Here is an 11,806-nt window from a genome sequence, read left to right as displayed (position 1 = left end):
TGATTTGAATTTCCCTGATGACTAATGATGATGAATATTTTTTCAAGTGTCTGTTAGCCTTTTTTATGTCTTCTTTGGAAAAGTGTCTCTTCATGTCTTCTGTGCATTTTTTGACTTGATTATCTGTTTTTTTGGATGTTGAGTTTGAGAAGTTCTTTATAGATCTTGGATACCAGCCAAATGAAATTCTATAGTGTCATTTGCAAATATCTTCTCTCATTCTGTGGGTTGTCTCCTTGTTTTGTTGACTGTTTACTTTGCTGTGCAGAAGCTTTTGATCTTGATGAAGTCTCAAAAGTTCATTTTCGCTTTTATTTCCCTTGCCTTTGGAGATGTGTCTTGAAAGAAGTTGTTGTGGCTGATATCAAAGAGGTTACTGCCTATGTTCTCCTTTAGGATTTTGATGGATTCCTGTCTCACATTGAGGTCATTCATCCATTTCGAGTTTATCTATGTGTATGGTGTAAGAGAATGGTCCAGTTTCATTCTTCTGTTTATAGCTGTCCAATTTCCCCAGCACCATTTATTGAAGAGACTGTCTTTTTTCCATTGGATATTTTTTCCTGCTTTGTCAAAGATTATTTGACCATAAAGTTGAGAGTGCATATCTGGGCTCTCAACTGTGTTCCATTGGCCTATGTGTCTGTTTGTGTGCCAGTACCATGCTGTCTTGGTGATCACAGCTTTGTAGTAAAGCTTGAAATCAGGCAACAAGAGGCCCCCAGCTTTGTTTTTTTTTCTTTTTCAACATTTCCTTGGCAATTCAGGGTGTTTTCTTGTTCCATACAAATTTTAGTATTCTTTATTCCAGCACTTGGAAAAATGCCTGTAGAATCTTAATTGGGATGGAATTGAAAGTATAGATTGCTCTGGACAGTATAGACATTTTTAACGTTTATTCTTCAATCCATGAGCATGGAATGCTTTTCCATCTTTTTGTGTCTTCTTCCATTTCTTTCATGAGTGTTTTGTAGTTCTTAGAGTATAGATTCTTTAACTCTTTGGTTAGGTTTATTCCAAGGTATCTTATGGGTTTTTGGTGCTATTGTAAATGGAATTGATTCTGTAATTTCTTTTTCTACAGTTTCATTGTTAGTGTATAAAAAAGCAACTGGTTTCTGTGCATTGATTCTTTCTCCTGCCATATTACTGAATTGCTATACAAGTTCTAGTAATTTGGGGGTGGAGAGTTTTGGGTTTTCCACTTAGAGTATCAGGTCATCTGTGAAGAGAGAGAGTTTGACTTATTTTTTTTTTTTTTTTTTTTTTTGCCAATTTGAATACCTTTTATTTCTTTTTGTTGTCTGATTGCTTTTGCTAGGACTTCTAGTACTATGTTGAACAAGAGTGGTGAGAGTGGGCATCCTTGTCATGTTCCTGATCTCAATGGGGAGACTTTCAGCTTTTCCCCATTGAGAATGATATTCACTGTCGGTTCTTCATAGATGGATTTTATGAAGTTGAGGAATGTTCTCTCTATCCCTAAATGCTGAAGAGTTTTAATCAGGAAAGGATGCTGTATTTTGTCAAATGCTTTTTCTGCATCAATTGAGAAGACCATAAGGTTCTTATCTCTTCTCTTATCTATGTGGTCTATCACATCAGTTGATTTGTGAATGTTGAACCACCCTTGCATCCCAGGGATAAATCCCACCTGTTCATGATGGATAATCCTTTTAATGTATCTGTGAATATTTTAATACATACTTTCAAAAATCAAAAGAAAATAACAGAAATGCCATTATCCCAATGTCTTACTGTGGGTTCCTTCAAAAGCTGATACTGAAACAAAGGCTTAGAGGGAAACAGTCTATTTCAGAGGGAAGACAGCAATAGGAAAGTGAGAGAGAGAAGGGAAGTTTGTAAGTTAGATTTGGGCAGATGGCTGCTCTGGAAAGCATGAACTCCCCAGCATTTGCAGGCAGCCACATGAGCCACATTTAGCAGACAGAGAACGTACTCAGGCAAAGACATGTAGGTGCTGCTGGCTGAATTCTGTGTAGCATACACTGAGGTTGTAGGGGTGAGGGACTATGGAGCCTGAGAACTAACAGCATATCCTAAAAACAATGAACAAGTAACGAGTCAGTGCCCACATTTTCCCTAGTGTCTCATAATATTTTACAATTTATGTGTCCAAATCATGATCCAAATAAAGTCTGAAGAGCGAAATTCTTTTGTATGTGTTTAAGTCTCTTTCCTCCAACTTTTAATTTGAAATCATTAAATGTGTAACAAATTTGGAAGAATTTTACTGTGAACAACTATATATCCATCAAGATTATAGCATCCACATTTTTAATATACTTTCTTTATCACTTATCTACCATCTATTCTCCTTTTTTCCCAAATAATTTCTTGACGTATTTTGTAGTAAATTGTAGGTTTCAGTTAACATTTAAACACTTCAGCATAAAAATTATTGCTTAATTTCACACTGTTTATTGGGATCTGAGTAAATTTTACAAATGCACAAGTGTTGTTTACAATGTTCTCTTGCTTCTAACGTCTGTAGGATCTATAGTGATGATTACTTAAAACATTCTTTTAATTTTAAGTTTTAATTTTAATTACAGGTACTTACATGCAATGTTATATCAGTTTCAGGTGTACAATAGAGTAATTCCACACTTCCATACATCACCCAGTGCTCATCATAAGCTCTCCTTAATCCCCATCACCTATTTCATCCTCTCCCATTTCTCTTCCTTCTGGTAACCATCAGTTTGTTTTCTATAGTTAAAAGTATCTTTCTTGATTTGTCTCTCTTGTTCTTTTTTCCTTTTCCTTGTTAGTTTAGTTTCTTAAATTCCATGTATGAATGGAATCATATGGTATTTATCTTTCTCTGACTGATACATTTCACTTAGCATTGTACTCTTTAGCTCCGACCATGTCATTGTAAATGGTAAGATTTCATTCTTTTTTATGACTGAATAATATTCCATTATAATATATTTACCACTTCTTCTTTATCTATTCATCAATTGTGGACATTTGGGCTCCTTCCATATCTTGGGTATTGTAAATAATGCTGCTATAAACATAGGGGTGCATGTATCCCTTTGAATTAAGGTTCTTGTGTTCTTTAGGTAAATACCTGCTAGAGCAATTGCTGGATCATAAAGTAGTTATATTTTTAACTTGTTGAGGAACCTCCATACTGTTTTCCACAATGGCTGTACCAGTCTGCATTTCCACCAACAGTGCAAGAGGGTTCCCTTTCTTCACATTCTCACCAATATGTGTTGTTTCCTATGTTAACTTTAGCCATTCTGACAGGTATGAGGGGATACCTCATTAGAGTTTTGATTTGAATTTCTGATGATAAGTGATGATAAGCACCTTTTCATGTGTCTGTTGTCCATCTGTCTGTCTTCTTTGGAGAAATGTCTGTTTTAGGATTCTGCCTTTTTTTTTTGGCCTATATATATATATTTTAATTTAATTTATATTCAGTGTAACAGATTTCATTGTTTATGCATCACACCCAGTGCTCCATGCAATATGTGCCCTCCATAATACCCACCCCCAGGCTCCCCCAACCTCCCACCCCCCTCCCCTTCAAAACCCTCAGATTGTTTTTCAGAGTCTATAGTCTCTCATGGTTCATCTCCCCCTCCAATTTCCCTCAACTCCCTTCTCCTCTCCCTCTCCCCATGTCCTCCATGTTATTTGTTATGCTCCACAAATAAGTGAAACCATATGATAAATGACTCTCTCTGTTTGACTTATTTCACTCAGCATAATCTCTTCCAGTCCCATCCATGTTGATACAAAAGTTGGGTATTCATCATTTCTGATGGAGGCATAATACTCCATAGCGTATATGGGCCACTTCTTCCTTATCCATTCATCCCTTGAAGGGTATCTTGGTTCTTGCCACAGTTTGGTGACCGTGGCTATTGCTGCTATGAACATTGGGGTACAGATGGCCCTTCTTTTCACTACATCTGTATCTTTGGGGTAAATACCCAGTAGTGCAATTGTAGGGTCATAGGGAAGCTTTATTTTTAATTTCTTAAGGAATCTCCACACCATTCTCCAAATTGGCTGCACCAACTTGCATTCCCACCAACAGTGTAAGAGGGTTCCCCTTTCTCCACATCCTCTCCAACACACGTTGTTTCCTGTCTTGCTAATTTTGGCCATTCTAACTGGTGTAAGGTGGTATCTCAATGTGGTTTTAATTTGAATCTCCCTGATGGCTAGTGAGAGCTCACAGCCTTCCCGTTGAGATCAGGAACACACAAGGATGCCCACTCTCACCACTCTTGTTCAACATAGTATTAGAAGTCCTAGCAACAACAATCAGAAAACAAAGAGAAATAAAAGGTATCCAAACTGGCAATGAAGAAGTCAGACTCTCTCTCTTCGCAGATGACATGATACTTTATATGGAAAACCCAAAAGACTCCACCCCCAAAGTACTAGAACTCATACAGCAATTCAGTAATGTAGCAGGGTACAAAATCAGTGCACAGAAATCAGTTGCTTTCTTATACACTAACAATGAAAATACAGAAAGGGAAATTAGAAAATCAATTCCATTTATTATAGCACCAAGAACCATAAGATACCTGAGAATAAACCTAACCAAAAAGCTAAAGGATCTGTACTCGAGGAACTACAGAACACTCATGAAAGAAACTGAAGAAGACACAAAAAGATGGAAGACCATTCCATGCTCTTGGATTGGAAGAATAAACATTGTTAAAATACTGCCTAGAGCAATCTATACTTTTAATGCCATTCTGATCAAAATTCCACCGGTATTTTTCAAAGAGCTGGAACAAATAATCCTAAAATTTGTATGGAATCAAAAGAGACCCTGAATTGCTAAGGAAATGTTGAAAAAGAAAAACAAAACTGGGGGCATCACATTACCTGATTTCAAGCTTTACTACAAACTGTGATCACCAAGACAGCATGGTACTGGCATGAAAACTGACACATAGACCAGTGGAACAGAGTAGAGAGCCCAGATATGAACCCTTAACTCTATAGTCAAATAATCTTTGACAAAGCAGGAAAAAATATACAGTGGAAAAAAGACAGTCTCTTCAATAAATGGTGCTGGGAAAATTAGACAGCTATATGTAGAAGAATGAAACTCGACCATTCTCTTACACCGTACACAAAGATAAACTCAAAATGGATAAAACACCTCAATGTGAGACAGGAATCCATAAGAATCATAGAGGAGAACATAGGCAGTAACCTCTTCGATATCAGCCACAGCAACTTCTTTCAAGGTATGTCTCCAAAGGCAAAGGAAACAAAAGTGAAAATGAACTTTTGGGACTTCATCAAGATCAAAAGCTTCTGCACAGCAAAGGAAGCAGTCAACGAAACGAAGAGGCAACCCTCGGAATGGGAGAAGATATTTGCAAATGACAAAAGGCTGATATCCAGGATCTATAAAGAACTTCTCAAACTCAACACACACAAAACAGATAATCATGTCAAAAAATGGGCAGAAGACATGAACAGACACTTCTCCAATGAAGACATACAAATGGCCATCAGACACATGAAAAAATGTTCATCATCACTGCCTATTTTTTTAAATTGGATTATTTGTTCTTTAGGTTTTGAGTTGCACCAGCTCTTTATATATTTTGCATACCAACCCATTATCAGATATATCCTTTACAGCCATCTTTTCCCATTCGATAGGTTGCCTTTTAGTTTTGTTGTTTATTTTCACTGTGCAGAAGCGTGTTATTTTGATGTAGTGGCAATAGTATATTTTTGCTTTTATTTCCCTTGCCTCAGGAGACATATCTAAAAGAAGCTGCTACAGCCGATGTCAAAAAAATTACTGCCTGTGTCCTAAGATTTTTATGGTTTCAGGTCTCACATTTTGTTCTTTAATCCACTTTGAGTTTATTTTTGTGTATCATAAGAGAAGATAGTCCAGTTTCATTCTTTTGTGTGTTGCTGTCCAGTTTGCCAACAACATTCGTTGAAGAGACTTTTTCCCATTTTATATTCATTTCTCTTTTGCCGAAGATTAATTAACCATATAATTGTGGGTTTATTTGTGGATTTTCTATTCTGTTCCATTGATCTATGTGTTTATTTTTGTGCCAATACCATACTGTTTTGCCATATACCATATGCCAAATGTCATATATTTGCTATATGCCATTACTATAGCTTTGTAATATAACTTGAATTCTGGAATTGTGATGCCTCCAGCTTTGCTTTTCTTTTTCAATGTGATCACTGTTTTTTTTTTTTTTTTAATTCCTGATACTAGTTATTGAAGTTCTTTTTGAGAGACAACTACCTATGGGTCTCTTCACATTTCTGCACATTTTGTGAGCTCAATCACTGACAACTTTGTCCTCCACTATCTCCTCAAGGACATTGTTCCAGCAGAGAGCCTTGGTATATCATGATAGTGCCTCTCTTCTGAGCAGAGGATAGGTTTGTTTATTGTACAGTGTAATAAAGATAATTTTTACCTCAGGGGTAAAAGACAGGCAGGATTGTTTGCAGTCTATTTTAAAATGTTAAGTTTCCGTGTTTGGAGTTCCTTTGTTGGTGTGCCAACTTACTACATTTGCAACATCTACCCAGGCCACTGTGTGTCATTCTTGAGGGCCTTCGGGGCCAAAAGAAAGTGATGCAAATATAAGCTTATGCTGCTTGTTCCACCATGAGTAATAAAGTCCTATCTCTGACCCAGGAATCTCTGTTGGTTAACCAGCATCCATGAAACTGGCAGGCTAACTTGTTAGCTTTGCAAATAGGGTACAATCTCAAACCCTCAAAATTCTTGACAGTTCCCAATTTTCATTTTTTTCTTGACAACTAACTCTAGCAAGGAGTTTATGAATCTTGTTGATCTTTCCAAAGAACAACTTTCAGCTTTGTTGATCTTTCCAAAGAACAACTTCAGCTTTCTTTCCAAAGAACAACTAAGCTTATTTTCTCTATTATTTTTTTATATTCAATTTGATTGATTTTTGCTCTTTATTTTTTTCCTCCTTCTGCCCACTTTGAATTTACTTTGCTCTTTTTCTAGATGCTTAGTGTGGAAGCTTAGGTCATTGAGTTTTTTTTCTCTCTCCTTCTTTACTAATATAAGTATTTAAAGCCACAAATTTCTGTATATAAGTGCTGCTTTAGCTTCATCATAAAAATGTTGATATGTTAAATTTTTATTTTCATTCAGCATGAAATGCTATCTAACTCCCTTTGTGACTCCAGTCCTTTTAAATTTACCAAGGCTTGTTTTAAGATCTACTATATAGTCTATCTTGTTGAATGGACCACGTACACTTGGAAAGAATGTGTGTTCTCCAGTCATTGGATATAGGGACCTATAAACATCAGTGAGGTATTTGTCAGGTTCTGTAGAGAAATGGAGCCAATAGGACAGAAATATATCTATCTATCTATACACACACAGACACACACACACACACATATGTATTTATATATAATACACACATATAAGTGTGTTTATATAATTTATATATATAATTTATTATATTTATTATATTTTATTTTGTAAATATATATCATATTATATATGTAAATATATATTATGTATATATGTAAATATATATTATATTATTTACATAATACAATATATATATTATTTATATACATAATACAATATATATTATTTATATATTATTATTGTATATATGTACTTATTATTATAAGAAATTGGCCAGCATGATTACTGAGGATAACTCCCAACATCTGCAACTGGCAAGATAGAGACCCAGGAAAGTGAATGGTGATCAATACAAACCTTGTTTTATGTGTGTTTCTGTTTGAAGACACTTTCTTTAAGTATATTGTTGATTCATTAACATTGAACTTGTGGCTAATAACACAACTCATGCTTGAACAAAGCTTATTTAACAGATGCATTGTCTCCATAAAGTATATTACAGCATTGGGCTTAGGAATACTAGACTAAGTTTGAGGGCCATTTCCAAGAGTGAAATCATCAAGAAAACCATACAAATGCAAAAAAACATGGCACTAAATAGACCAGGAAAAGGTACCTTTTTGCATGACAGCTGAAACAAGGAGGCAGAGCATTGTCTTGTATGAACTCAGCTGGAAACATACTGGGAGTGTGTGCAACTAGGCAACTTAAGTTTTTTATTGTTCTGCATATGTTCCTGAATGACTGTGAAAGCACCATGATAACTGACTTTGGAGTTACAAATGAATTTTAGGAAGGGGGAAAATTCACAAATATGGAATCTGTGAATATATGTGTATATTATTTTATTGGATTTTTATTGCATTTTGCAGACACTGTTTTTTACAAACTGAAGGTTTGTGGCAACCATGCTGGTCTATCGGCACCATTTTTTTCCCCCAACAGCATTTGCTCATTTTGTGTCTCAGTGTCACATTTTGGTAGTCCTTGCAATATTGCAAACTTTGTTATTATTGTTATTGTTATTATTATTATTATGCTTGTTATGGTGATATGTAATCAGTGATATTTAATGTCTTATTATTTAAGAAATACATGGTTTCACTTATTTGTGGAGCATAACAAATAACATGGAGGACATGGGGAGATGGAGAGGAGAAGGGAGTTGAGGGAAATTTGAAGGGGAGGTGAACCATGAGAGACTATGGACTCTGAAAAACAACCTGAGGGTTTTGAAGGGGCGGGGGTTGGGAGGTTGGGGGAGCCAGGTGGTGGGTATTAAGGAAGGCACGTATTACATGGAGCACTGGGTGTGGTGCAAAAACAATGAATACTGTTACGCTGAAAAGAAATTTTAAAAAAATGGAATAAAAGAAATACATATCAAATGGCTATAGCTGCCATAGATAGTGATTCCACCTGTGGATCTGGGCAAAATAAATTAAAAATCTTCTGGAAAAGATTTACCATTTCAGATGCCATGAACATTTATGATTCATGGAAAGAGGTTAAAATAGCAACATTAACAGGAATTTAGAAGTTAATCCTATCCCTCATGGATGACTATGAGAGGTTCAAGAGTTCATTGGGGGAAGTACATGCAGATGTGGTGGAAATAGCACGTCAACTAGAATTAGAAGTGGAGCCTGAAGATGGGACTGATTTGCTACCATCTCATGGTCAAACTTGATGGGCTGAGGAGCTGCTTTTCATGGATGAGCAAAGAGTGGTGTCTTGAGATGGAATATACTCCTGGTGAAGATGCTATGGAGACTATTCAAATGACAACAGAAGATTTAGAATATTTTATAAACTTAGTTGATAAAGCAGTGGCAGGGTTTGAGAGGATTGACTTCAGTTTCTAAAGAGGTTCTACTGTGGGTAAAATGCTTTCAAATAGCACTGCCTGCTACAAAGAAATCATTCAAGAAAGGATGAGTAAATAGATTTGGCAAACTTCACTGTTGACTTGTTTTAAGAAATTGCCATAGATAGGGGCACCTGGGTGGCTCACTGGGCTAAGGCCTCTGCATTCGGCTCAGGTCATGATCCCAGGGTCATACGATCGAGCCCCGCATCGGACTCTCTCCTCAGCAGGGAGCCTGCTTCCCCCTCTCTCTCTCTGCCTGCCTCACTGCCTACTTGTGATCTCTCTCTGTCAAATAAATAAAATCTTAAAAAAAAAAAAGAAAAATTGCCATAGATATCCTCACTTTCAGTAACCACCACCCTGATCAGTCAGCAGTCATCAAAACTGAGGCAAGACCATTAACCAGCAAAAAGATTGTGACTTGTTGAAAGATCAGATGAAGCTTAGTATTTTTTAGCAATAACATATTTAAATTTTCTATTTCATTTTATTTTTTTATTTTTATTTTTTAAAGAGCTATTTATTTATTTATTTGACAGAGAGAGCAAGCACAAGCAGGCAGAGTAGCAGCAGAAGGAGAGGGAGAAGCAGGTTCCTCACTGAGCAAGGAGCCAGATGTGAGGCTCAATCCCAGGACTCTGGGATCATGACCTGAGCCGAAGACAGTCATCCAACCTACTGAGCCAACCAGGCATCTTTTTTTTTTTTTTTTAAATTTTTAAAGGAAATTCTATGCCCAACAAGGGGCTCAAACTCATGACCTTGAGATCAAGAATTGTATGCTTTGGGCGCCTGGGTGGCTCAGTGGGTTAAAGCCTCTGCCTTTGGCTCAGGTCATATCTCAGGGTTCTGGGATCGAGCCCCACATTGGGCTCTCTACTTAGCTGGGAGCCTGCTTCCCCCTCTCTCTCTGCCTGCCTCTCTGCCTACTTGTGATATCTCTCTCTGTCAAATAAATAAATAAAAATCTTAAAAAAAAAAAAAAGAATTGTATGCTTTACCACCTGAGCTACCCAGGTACTCCAATAAAGTATTTTTTAAATTAAGGTATGTACATAGTTTCGTTCTTTTGGACATAATTTCATACTTAATAGACTGCCATATAGTGTAAAAATAACTTTTATATGGTCTTGGAAACCAAAAGAAATTTTCGACTCACTTTATTGTGATATTTGCTTTACTACAATAGTCTAGAAGTGCAGTATCTCTGAGGTATGCATGTAATGGAGATTGACTTTATTTCATCAAGTCTTGTCCATTTCTCATGTTCTTCCTTCTGCCTTGAAATTATGACTTTCTGTCTGCAACATGCCCCTCAGGCTAAAGAACTTTCTTTAGAATTTCTGATGGGGGCAATTCTCATGGCTACTATTTCTTTTAATATTTGTTTCTCTGAAAATATCTTCATTTGCCTTCAATATTGTGGAAGATTTTTCTGGGTTGACAGTTTATTTCTTTTGCTCTTTAAAGGTATTGATCTATGGTCATCTTCACAATTCCTGTGTGAACTCCATAATGTTTTAAATCATTCTTGTTTTATGTAGTATTCCATTTTTCTCTAAATACTTTCAGATTTCTCTTTATCTTTGGTTTTCAACAATTTGATTATGATGTTTCTAGACAGTTATTTTTGTATTTATTCTTCCTGGGGTTTGCTGAGCTTCTTGGATTTGTAAATTCATGTCTCTCAGGATGTTGGCCTTCCTCAAATGTTTGTTGATTCTTGCTTTTGTGGTTATCTGTGTATTTGAGATTCTTTTCTTTTTTTTCTTCTTTCTTTCCTTTGTCCTTTTTTTTTCTTCTTCTTTTTGGGAGGAGGCTTGTTGCACACAATCTCTGGGGGAAGGATTAAGACACATGACTACTACCTGAATACCTGTCTTTTCTTTAGATGTATGAGGAAGGAGTGGGGCATGCAGCTGAACGGGAAGTGCTAGAAGCTGGTGTTGTGGGTTTAAGAGCTTCCTGATTTCTTCCAGGTTTCACCAGCTACCAAGACGCTGGCCTATCTATTAAACTAAAGGTCCTGTATATTCTACTTATGGATAGATACCCCTGTTGCCATCATGGGATGGGGCCTGGGGAACTTCATTGGCTCACCTGCTTCTGCTGTGAGACTCTAATTATTTTGTGGTTTAGTGTGGACTCCTTCCTGCCTCCTATGGTTACCTCTAGATGTGCAACACTTTTGGTACTGCTATTACCTTTTGTAACATTTCTCTCTTTTTTGGGGGGCTATTACTCCTTTATTCAGTCCAATCCAGCTTCCTATCCATTTTTCAGTGAATTCTCATAAGTTCTGTCCCATCGACAGTTAACCTTTTTGTTTTGCAATGCATTTATGAATTTGATTTTTAAAAATATGTGTTTTTTGCCAGGTCGAGGGGTTTGTGGCATCAAGAGAAGGTTGTATTATGCACCCACTCTGCCATTTTAAATCAAACTTGCTTTTCTTCTCCATTTTAAAAAAGGAAACAGTAGTGTTAACAGCTTGATTTAATTTTATAGTTAGGTAAAGA

This window comes from Lutra lutra, chromosome 6 (genome assembly GCF_902655055.1).
Source record: "Lutra lutra chromosome 6, mLutLut1.2, whole genome shotgun sequence".
Lineage (NCBI taxonomy): Eukaryota > Metazoa > Chordata > Mammalia > Carnivora > Mustelidae > Lutra > Lutra lutra.
The sequence above is the reverse complement of the archived record's forward strand: the minus strand, read 5'-3'. Positions refer to the sequence as shown.